Raw genomic sequence first — 10260 nt, 5'->3', positions numbered from 1 at the left:
CGGGCTGGGGATTCGAACCCGCCACCTTAGGTGTACGTGGCTGTCGCCTTAGCCAGTTGAGCTATAGGCGCCGAGCCCACAATTTTCTTTATAGAGGTCATTCACCTCCTTTGTTAGGTATATTCCTAGGTATTTCATTTTCTTTGAAGCTATGGTGAAGGGAGTTGTGTCTTTACTTAGCCTCTCATCTTGACTTTTATTGGCATATACAAAGGCAACTGACTTCTGGACATTGATTTTATATCTGAGACATTACTGTATTTATTGATGACTTCCAGGAGTGTCGTGGTTGAGTATTTGGGGTTCTCTAAGTATAAGTTTATATCGTCAGCAAAAAGGGAGAGTTTGACCTCCTCTGCTCCCATTTGGATGTCCTTTATTTCCTTGTCTTGCCTAATTGTATTGACTAGAACTTCCAGCACTATGTTGGCTAGTAATGGTGACAGAGGACAACCTTGTCTAGTTCAGTTCAGAGAGGAAAAGCTTTCAGTTTTACTCCATTCAGTAAAATATTGGCTGTGGGTTTGTCATAGATAGCTTCAATCAGTTTCAGAAATGTGCCACGTATGCCTATACTCTTCAGTGTTCTAATTAGAAAAGGATGCTGCATTTTTTTGAATGCTTTTTCTGCATCTATTGAGAGGATCATATGGTCTTTGTTCTTGCTTCTATTAATACAATGGATAACATTTATGGACTTGCATATGTTAAACTAGCCTTGCATCCCTGGGATGAAACCTACTTGATCATGATGTATGATTTTTTTGACGATAAGCTGTAATCTATTGTCTAGGATTTTGTTGAGAATTTTTGCATCTATGTTCATTAGTGAAATTGGTCTGAAATTCTCCTTTTTAGTTGGGTCTTTTTGTGGTTTTAATATCAGGGTGATGTTTGCTTCATAGAACGTGTTGGGGAAGATTCCTTGCTCCTCAATTTTTTGGAATAATTTCTGCAGTACGGGAATAACCTCTTCCTTGAAGGTTTGGTAGAATTTTGATGTGAAGCCATCTGGACCAGGGCATTTTTTTGTTGGAAGATTTTTTGTTGTTTCTTTGATCTCTCTGCTTGAAATTTGTCTGTTCAGGAGTTCTATTTCTTCCTGGCTAAGTCTAGAAGACAGTGTGATTCCAAATATTGGTCCATTTCCTTCACATTGTCAAATTTCAGAGCATAGAGTTTCTGTTAGTATTCAGAGATGATCTCTTGTATCTCTGTGGTATCAGTTATTATTTCCCCTTTATCATTTCTGATTGAGGTTACTGGAGATTTTCCTTTTTTTATTTCTAGTTAGTCTGGCCAAAGGTTTATCTATTTTATTTATTTTTTCAAAATACCAACTCTTGTTTCATTAGTTTTCTGAATGAGTCTTTTGTTTTCAGTTTCATTGATCTTTGATTTAATTTTGGATATTTCTTTTCTTCTGCTGGGTTTAGGCTTAGGTTGTTCTTTTTCCAATTCTATAAGATGGCTTGTGAGTTTGTTGATGTGCTCTCTTTCTGTTTTTCAAATGTAGGCATCTAAAGCAATAGATTTTCCTCTCATGACTGCTTTTGGTGTATCCCAGAGATTTTGGTAGCTTGCGTCTTCGTTGTTGTTATGCTCATTGAAGTTAACGATTTCCTCTTTTATTTCTTCCTGCACCCAACTGTCATTCAACGGAAGGTTGTTTAACTTCTTCGCCTTTGTTTGGGGTTGAACATTTTTGTTGGGAGTTGAGTTCTACCTTTAGTGCCTTGTAGTCTTAGAAGATACAAGGTAAAATTTCAATTCTTCTGATTCTGTTGAGGTTTGTTTTGTGTTCTAGGATACGATCAATTTTGGAGAATGTTCCATGGGGCAGTGAGAAGAATGTATATTCTTTATCTTTGGGATGAAGTGCTTTATGTTTGTCTATCAAGCACAGTTGCTCTGGAGTCTCATTTAAGTCCCTATATCTTTGTTTAATTTCTGTTTAGAGGATCTGTCCAGCTCTGTAAGAGGAGGGTTAAAGTCCCCTGTTATTATGGTATTATAGGATATCATATTGCTCAGACTGAATAATGTCTGTTTCAAGAATCTGGGAGCATTTAAATTGGGTGCATAAATATTTAGAATTGAAATCTCTTCTTGTTGTATTTTTCCCTTGACCAATATGAAGTGACCATCTTTGTCTTTTTTGAATTTAGTTGCTTTAAATCCACATGTATCTGAAACTAAGATTGCAACTCTTTTCTTCTGAATTCCATTTGCCCGAAAAATTGTCTTCCAACCCTTAACTTAGAGTTTTAATTTGTCTCTTGAAGCTATGTGTGTTTCCTGCAGATAGCAAATGGATGGCTTGTGTTTTTTAATCCAGTCAGCTGGATCTATGCTTCTTCAGTGGGGAATTCAAGCCTTTAACATTTCTTGAGATAATTGATAAGTGTGGTAGTGTTCTATTCATCTTATTTTGTGAGAGTCCATTGCTTAGTTTTATCTTGTGCATCAGTGTGGAAGTTAGGTTCTGTCCTTTAACTTCTAAGTTCTTACTTTGCTGTTGATCTATTGTGTTGGTCAGGGTGTAGAAGAGATTGAAGTATTTCCTGTGGAGCTGGTCTTGTGGCAGTTCTCCTCAATGTTTGTATATCAATAAATTATTTGATTTCTCCATCAATTTTAAAGCTTAGCTTAGCAGGATATAGAATTCTAGACTGGAAATTGTTCTGTTAAAGTCAATTAAAGGTAAATGACCATTGTCTTCTTGCTTGGAAAGTTGCCCCCGAAGGTCAACTGGTGCTTACTCCTGACAGCTTGCAGAATCTTTTCTTTTGTCTTGACTTTGGATAGGTTCATCACAATGTGTCTTGGAGAAGCTTGGTTGAAGTTGAGGCAACCTGGGGTCTGATATCCCTCTGAAAGGAGTGTGTCAGAATCTTTGGTGGTATTTGGGAAATTTTCATTTATAATATTCTTTAGTATGGCTTCCACTCCCCTTCTTTGCCTTCTGGGATACCTATAGTTATCTATTTGAACGCTTCATAAAGTCCCATAAGTCCGTCAGTGAACATTCTGCTTTCTCTCTCTTCTTTTCTGCCTCTTTAACTATCTGAGTTATCTCAAGAGCTTTGTCCTCTACCTCTGAGATTCTTTCTTCTGCATGGTCTAATCTATTGTTGATACTTTCTGTTTGCATCTTTAAGTTCCCTAATTGAGTGCTTCAGTTCCTTCAGCTCTGCTATATCCTTTCTGTATTCTTCATATGGTTCATCTCTTATTCAATTCTGTTTTAGGATTTCCTTTTGCTTATCTTCCACTTTATCAGCAGTTTCCTTCATTGTTTCCATCATATCCTTCATTGTTTTCATCATCTGTATTCTTTTTTAATTTTTTTTTATTAAATCATAGCAGTGTACATTAATACTATCATGGGGTACAGTGTCCTGTTTCTGTATACAATTTGAAATACTTTCATCCAACTGGTTAACATAGCCTTCATGTCTTTTTCTTAGTTATTGTGTTAAGACATTTATATTCTCCATTTAGAGAGATTCACATGTACCCTTATAGGATGAAAAAATGTGGACCACTTCATGAATTTGCATGTCATCCTTGCACAGGGGCCATGCTAATCTTCCAATTTTAGTGTATGTGCTGCTGAAGTGAGCACCATCATCTGTATTCTAAATTCGCCTTCTGTCATTTCTAACATTTCTTTACAGGTGGAATCCTCTGCAGTAGCTACCTCATGGTCCCTTGGAGGGCTTGCTTGGACTGGTCTTTCATGTATCCAGGATTTTTCTGCTGGTTCTTCCTCATGAGTGATTTATCTGCTTCCCTGCCCCTTCACTTCATCTTGCTCTTTAAGTTATGGTGTATCTGGACTAGGGTTTCTTTTTTTTTTTGAGACAGAACCTCAAGCTATCCCCCTGAGTAGAGTGTCATGGCATCACAGCTCACAGCAACCTCCAACTCCTGGGCTCAAGCAAGTCTCCTGCCCCAGCTTCCCAAGTAGCTGGGACCACAGGCGCCCGCCACAACACCCAGCTATTTTTTGGTCGCAGCCGTCATTGCTGTTTGGTGCACCCAAGCAGGATTCAAATCTGCTGCCTTGGGTGTATGTGGCTGGCACCTTAGCCACTTGAGCCACAGATGCTGAGCTGGGACTAGGGTTTCAATGAGTCCAGTAATCCACTGCTTTTATCCTCCTTATGGGGTCCAGAAGTCCCTTGCTGACTCCCTATGTCCCCAAAAGGATGTTTCTGGGTAGATCCCACCAGCCAGAGATGCCTGAACTCTCCTCTCCCTGGACTCACCATGCCCAGGTGCAAAGAAGCTGTTACTGCTGCCATATTGCTCCTAATCCCCAAGCCTGCGTGTATTTTTAATGACATTTGACTTCAGTCTGTTTGAGCATCCTCCCCACAGCCCCCCCAACCCCCTACCCCCCCACGCACACATACCTGGCACCTGCTGCCTGTAGGCGACCTCTCTGTGGATCCCTAGGTGTGGCCTGTGGCTCAGTGTTTGAGTGTTGAGTTTTATGCTTACTACATTGAACCTGGTGATTCAAAGCACATGTTAAGTCTAGGAGGCCTGTCTGCCCCACATGCTCTAACTCCCTGGTCCAGACCATGGCTCTCCTGTGGAGACTGTCCGGCCCTAAGTGGGAGGGCTACCCTCTGGTCAGACAACCCAGGTAGCATGGCTCCCTCCTTCTGGGGCATGGTATGCGCTGGAACTTCAGATATAACGGGATGTGCTCCGCTCTGATGCTATTATTGGACTTTTCCAGATACCACCTAGGTAGCCTCATGGGGACTTGGAGAGGAGCAAGTGGGTAGAGGTTGCAGTACTGTTCCACGTGGTGTGTATTTGGCCTAAGGCCATTCAGCGAGAGCAGGTTGCAATAACTGTCAGACCAAATAGCCGGCTGTCTGTGCGCTGGCTGTGCCTACAGCTAGCCCGACTTGGCTTTCTTTCCTGTGCTCTTTCCCGCTTGCAGAGACAGGCAGGGTTGAAGAGGGGTCCTGATTGGGGCTGTTCCTAACCTCTTCTTTGGGGCTCTTTGCTCAGAGCTCCCCTTCTACACCCACTTTCCTGGCAGTGGTGTTGTTGGGCGCATGGGCTGCTCCAACTTCCCCTGGGGAGCTCTGAGCAAAGAACTGCCTGCTAGTGCTCACGGAGTGAGCAGGTGAGGGTGTACCACTGCCTGGAGCACCCTGTGGCCCCATCTTGCTGTTCTGGGGTTCCGTTGGGCAGCCTTCCACAGGTTGGGGCTCCCTCTGCATGATAGAGAGTAGCTGGGTGGTGGGTGCCTCTGAAGCCAGCTGCGCTGGGTGGTGGAGGGGGTCTGCCATGGAGGTGCCTAAGGTCAGAGGGGACACAGGCTGGGGAGGGGTCTCTCTCCTGACCTGGCACTGCCAAGAGGGCGCTTGCTGAGGGCTTCTCAGCTGGGCAGCCCGCCCAGGCTGTTAAAGCCACAAGAGAACAATTATTTTTTTTCCAGGGATGACTGTGGAGTGTGGAGTCATTTGCAGAAGGGCCATTGCTCAGTCCTGGACTTACATTCTCCCGGTTATTCCCCAGGTGGAACATTGGAACCCTCTGTGACAGGCTTTAGCCATGGGGATTTGCCAGGCTTTCTGAATGGGTCCAGCTCTAGATGGCAACTGGGTTTGGCAACACACATTGAAGAGAAGAAAACAGAATAGAAAAAAAGTAAGATTTGGCTCAGGATTGATGTTTTATGTGGTTCAGCTTTTATTTTCTTTGATTCATGGAAATTAAACCATATTCTCCTTTGACTTCAGTTGATTTTATGTTGGAAACAGAGATTCCTTCAAGTCTTTGAACAGCATGCCCGTCATTCCCTCAGCTCGTGGTTTTGAGTTGTTGTACAGTAGCCGTGTTCCGTGTTCCATTCTCATGCCGTGTTCTGTTCTCATGCCGTGTTCCGTTTTCCGTTCTCATGCCGTGTTCCGTGTTCCATTCTCATGCCGTGTTCCGTGTTCCATTCTCATGCCGTGTTCCGTGTTCTGTTATCATGCCATGTTCCGTGTTTTGTTCTCATCCCTCCTGCATTTGTTTTACTTTGGCTTCTTGGATTTTGTTCAGTGATGACTTCATAGGGACAAACTACCTTGACTGCATTGTTTATGACTTTAACAGTCTGTTTGTGGTCCCTCCTGTCTCATCTGCTGTTGCCCAGGCACTTGCTGGGGACATGAGACACAGGCAATAGCACCCCTTGTCTGTCCTTGGGGTGGGACGTGGCCTAGTGTAAGGAGACTATCAAGTGCTACCAGCTCTTTGTAGCTGTGACTTAGCACAGACCGTTGGCAGCCACTTTACCTGGCTAAGCTCCCTTGCCTCACCGTGTGTAAGGGGTCTCTCAACCCTCTGTTCAGAATTTTTATGTTTAAATGAGGAAATTCAGATGAGAATGCCAAGATTCTATTGCTACAGATGAAAAACCCTAGTCCGGCATGGTGTCGCACACCTGCAACCCCAGCACTCTGGGAGGTCAAGGCAGGAGGATTGTGTGAGGTCTGGAGTTTGAAACCAGCAAGAGTGAGACCCCCATTGCTCCTAAAAAATAGAAAAATTAGCTGAGTGTTTTGGCAGGGAGTCTGGAGGATCACTTGAGCCTAGGAGTTTGAGGCTGCAGTGAGCTACAATGATGCCAATGCACTCTAACTGGGGTGATGGTGAGACTCTGTTTCCCCCCTCAAAAAAAAAAATCCAAGAATCTTAATCTTACTGTGGAAGCTATGTACTCCTCCCTTTTCATGCACGCCCCTTCTGATGAGAAGTTTATCCATCTGTGCCCCAACCTCCAAGCCTGCACAGGCCACAAACAAGACTCCTGTTCTGGGTAAAGACAGTGCAGTATGGCCTGGAGTCCGGGTCCAGGCCTCTGTCCCATTAGGGCAAGACAGTTGCTTTGCAGCAGGAGTGCTGTGCTGGGCCGTGGGTGTTTCACTCCCTTACTGATGGACGCTATGGGAGCAGGTGTTAAAGACCCCTTCTGAATCAAGGAAAACTGGACAAACACGTTTTGAAATTAAAACAGACCAACAAGGACCATGTGTGTGCTGAGAGGTTCCCTCTTGGTCAGAGCTTAGGAGCCTGAGTGAGAGGATGTAGAAGATTGTGTGCCTTTCAGGGCTATGAACCAGAGACGGGCCACCTCTCAATTGCTAATAGATGCAATAGTGAAAAACACTATGTGGTTTCTGCCTGTTCTCAGCCTCCGGGAAAAATGAGAGTGAAGAGCAGTGGCCATTGGGTGGGTCTGCAGTGTTGCAGCTTTTCTCAGGATTGAGTCATCGCTCCTGTTGGCAGAGCTTCCGCCCCCCAGTGGCCGAGCATGACAGAGCACTTTACTTTTTCATCCCTGTTGGGCTGGAAACTCCCTTAAACCTATCTTCAGCTGACAACAGCTAGAATTATGAGAAAATGGCCACCAGTGGAAAGAGCAGTGCACAGTGGGTAATTTATTTTTACTTTTTGATAAAATTCTAGGAAAAATAAAAGCCATGCACCAAGCCTGATAATTTGCCAGCATGTGGTCTGAGGGTAAGGTAAGATTATGTAATGTGTTTAAGGATATTTGGTCTTTTGTCCACCTGTGAAGATTACTCAGGTTTCTGGAGAATCATTTTGCTTGAGGTCATTGTCGAAGCCATCTACGGGGATGGGAATGAGACTCATCAGGCACCTGGAAGTCTTTCATTGTCCTGTGTGTGGCCATTCAGACCATGTCTTCACAGCTGGAAGGAAGGGGCTGTGAAGATGGCTTGTTTAGCCTCAGCCACCTTTAGAGATGTGCCTGCAGCAGCTGGACTACAGCCATCTGCTGGTGAGCCTCCCCTGCAGGCCTCCCATCCTTTCCCCTGGGAGGGAAGGTCCCCTTGTTAACTGTAAGGAGGAGGAACACAGGCCAAGCAGTGGGGCTGGGCTCTTAGTCAGCTAATCTGCTGAAGGTGCAGCAGAGGGAGGGAGGTTTGGGTTTAGGGGATGGTTCATCCCTGCCGTTCTGTCTTCATCTTTGGGAACTGAAGACAAGTTGTCTTAACCCAGTGACAGTCCCTGCCAGGTGGTAGGCAAACGAACAATAGTGTGGCTGGGAGCTTTGGCCAAGAGCTGGTGTTTGAATTTGCCCTGGTGCCTGGCTCTGCCACCCACATCCCGGGTTTTTACACTGCCCTAGCCTCTGGACAGCAGTGCCCAGGTGACCGAAATTGGCCCCTGACCTGAGGGGATGGGAACACAGTGGCTTGTGACTTCCTCTTTGAAGCCACTTCCTGTTGCTATGGAAATTCAGAAGCGGACCCAGGGCTTGTGTGACTGGTGCCCGGCTTCCCAGAGTGGCTGCCTCTGTGGCTGCAGGCTTGTCTGCCATCTGCTGTGTGTCCATAGTTTCCCCTCCCGTGCCGGATTCTGTCTGTGTCATGTGTTTAGATACCATCCTCCCTACCACCTTCTCCTTTCCTCAGGGAAAGGCTTGCGTATGAGTCATTCGTAAATGGATTGTCTAAGTCACTTAGCATAACACAAGAATAAGGCGACTCTGGTAGTATGTGCCTTTGTACAACCCAGTTATACAGTGTTTAAATGTAGGCAGAAGATTTCCTTTCTGATCACCAAATGAGAGTGTGGAAGGGAAGAAAAAATAAGACGCCTGCTTTTCCTTGTTCCTTGGGCTTCTGAAAGAGGTGTTAAAATATCCTATTCCTCTGGTTCTGTGTCATCATTAAAGAATTCAAACGTGCCTTACAAATGTGTATATTTTAAAACTACAAACTAAACAAGAATGCACAGATCTGTGGATAAAGATGCTTAAAGACATTGGGTGATCTATCTTTTCAGGGCGGCATGTGAATTCGGTCTCCCTGCAGAAGACTAGGAGGAACGGGTTTATTTTAAATATGTGAGCAGTGCTTGCTGACAGTGCAGCCTATAGTGTTAATATGACAGCTGAAGGAAGAGGCCTTCAGGTGGCTCAGAACACGCCTTGAGATGTGTTCAGACATTGGCTTACGCCCGTTACTCTCTTTTCTTCTTTTTGATCTTTAAAGTGTGGTAAAGTACATACACCATAAAACGTATCATCTCAGCCATCTCTAAATGCACAGTTGAGTGACACTAAGTACATCTGCATTGCCATGCAGCTTTCACCACTATGTCTCTGCTGGAACGTCTTCATCTAGCAAAGCTGAAACTATGTCATAGGATGCTAACTCCCATCGCCCTCTCCCTAACCCCTGGCAATGGCCATTCTACATTCTGTCTCTGAATTTGACTTCTCTGGGTACCTCATGTGAGTGGAATCATATAGTATTTGTAGGTTTTTTTCAATTAGTATAATGTTCTCAAGGTTCATCTGTGGTATAGCATGTGTTACTCTCCTTCCTTTTTAAAGCTGAATAATATTCCATCATTCATTCATGGACAGACACTTGGGTCCTGGCTCTTGTGAATAGTGCTGCTGTGACCTTGGGTATACAGGTATCTCTTGACTCTGCTATCCATTCTCGAGGGGCTATCCTCACATGGAGGTTGGGGGGAGTTGGTAATTGTGGCACCTGGTGCTTATGTCTGTGAGTTGGGAAAAGCCATCACTCTGCTTAACAAGAGGTTGAGCTGTGTCTTGGGATCACAGGGAGGGCGGGGAGGAAGCTTCAGACACGAAGTGGGTGGAGTGGCCCCTCTTTCCTGGCCGGTTCTCCTTTCATGTGGTATTCTGCATGTGTGCCATGCAGGGGCTGAGAAAACCCAGGTGTGTCTTACGGTGGCCCTCACTCCAGCCGTCTGTGTACTGCTAGTTGATTCTTGTTGACCTGGGATAAGTAGCTTAACCTCTTGGTGCCTCAGTTTCCTGTTCCCTCAAATGGGGATAAAAGTAGTACCTGCCTCATAGGGCTCTACTGAGGGTTACCGGCATCACTGCAATTTACAGTGCCTTCTGAGTGCACAGTGAGCAGCGTGGGAGTGGCCATGATAAAGATAGGCCAGGCTGGCTTGGTGTCCGTAGCACAGTGGTTACAGCACCAGCCACATACACTGAGGCTGGTGGGTTCGAACTTAGCCTGGGCCAGCTAAACAACAATGACAACTGCAATAGAAAATAGCTGGGCGTTGTGGCACTGTGGCAGGCACCTATAGTCCCAGCTACTTGGGAGGCTGGGGTAAGAGAATTGCTTGGGTAAGAGAATTGCTTGAGCCCAAGAGTTTGAGGTTGCTGTGAGCTGTGACGCCATGGCACTCTCCGAGGGTGAAAACTTGAGACTCTGTCTC

At 45.0% G+C, this 10260-nt stretch overlaps 1 protein-coding gene and 1 pseudogene across 1 annotated transcript in view; one reads left to right on the top strand and one right to left on the bottom strand.

The window, feature by feature from the left end:
- The window catches only part of GALNT2 (polypeptide N-acetylgalactosaminyltransferase 2), a 208148-nt gene that overhangs the window by 77433 nt on the left and 120455 nt on the right, over window positions 1-10260 (top strand). The gene's annotated exons all lie outside the window — the stretch shown is intronic.
- On the bottom strand, window positions 3534-3628 carry LOC111725660 (annotated as a pseudogene).

This window comes from Otolemur garnettii, unplaced genomic scaffold (genome assembly GCF_000181295.1).
Source record: "Otolemur garnettii isolate 467f Iridium unplaced genomic scaffold, OtoGar3 scaffold00045, whole genome shotgun sequence".
In the NCBI taxonomy this organism is placed as follows: domain Eukaryota; kingdom Metazoa; phylum Chordata; class Mammalia; order Primates; family Galagidae; genus Otolemur; species Otolemur garnettii.
The sequence above is the reverse complement of the archived record's forward strand: the minus strand, read 5'-3'. Positions and strand labels throughout refer to the sequence as shown.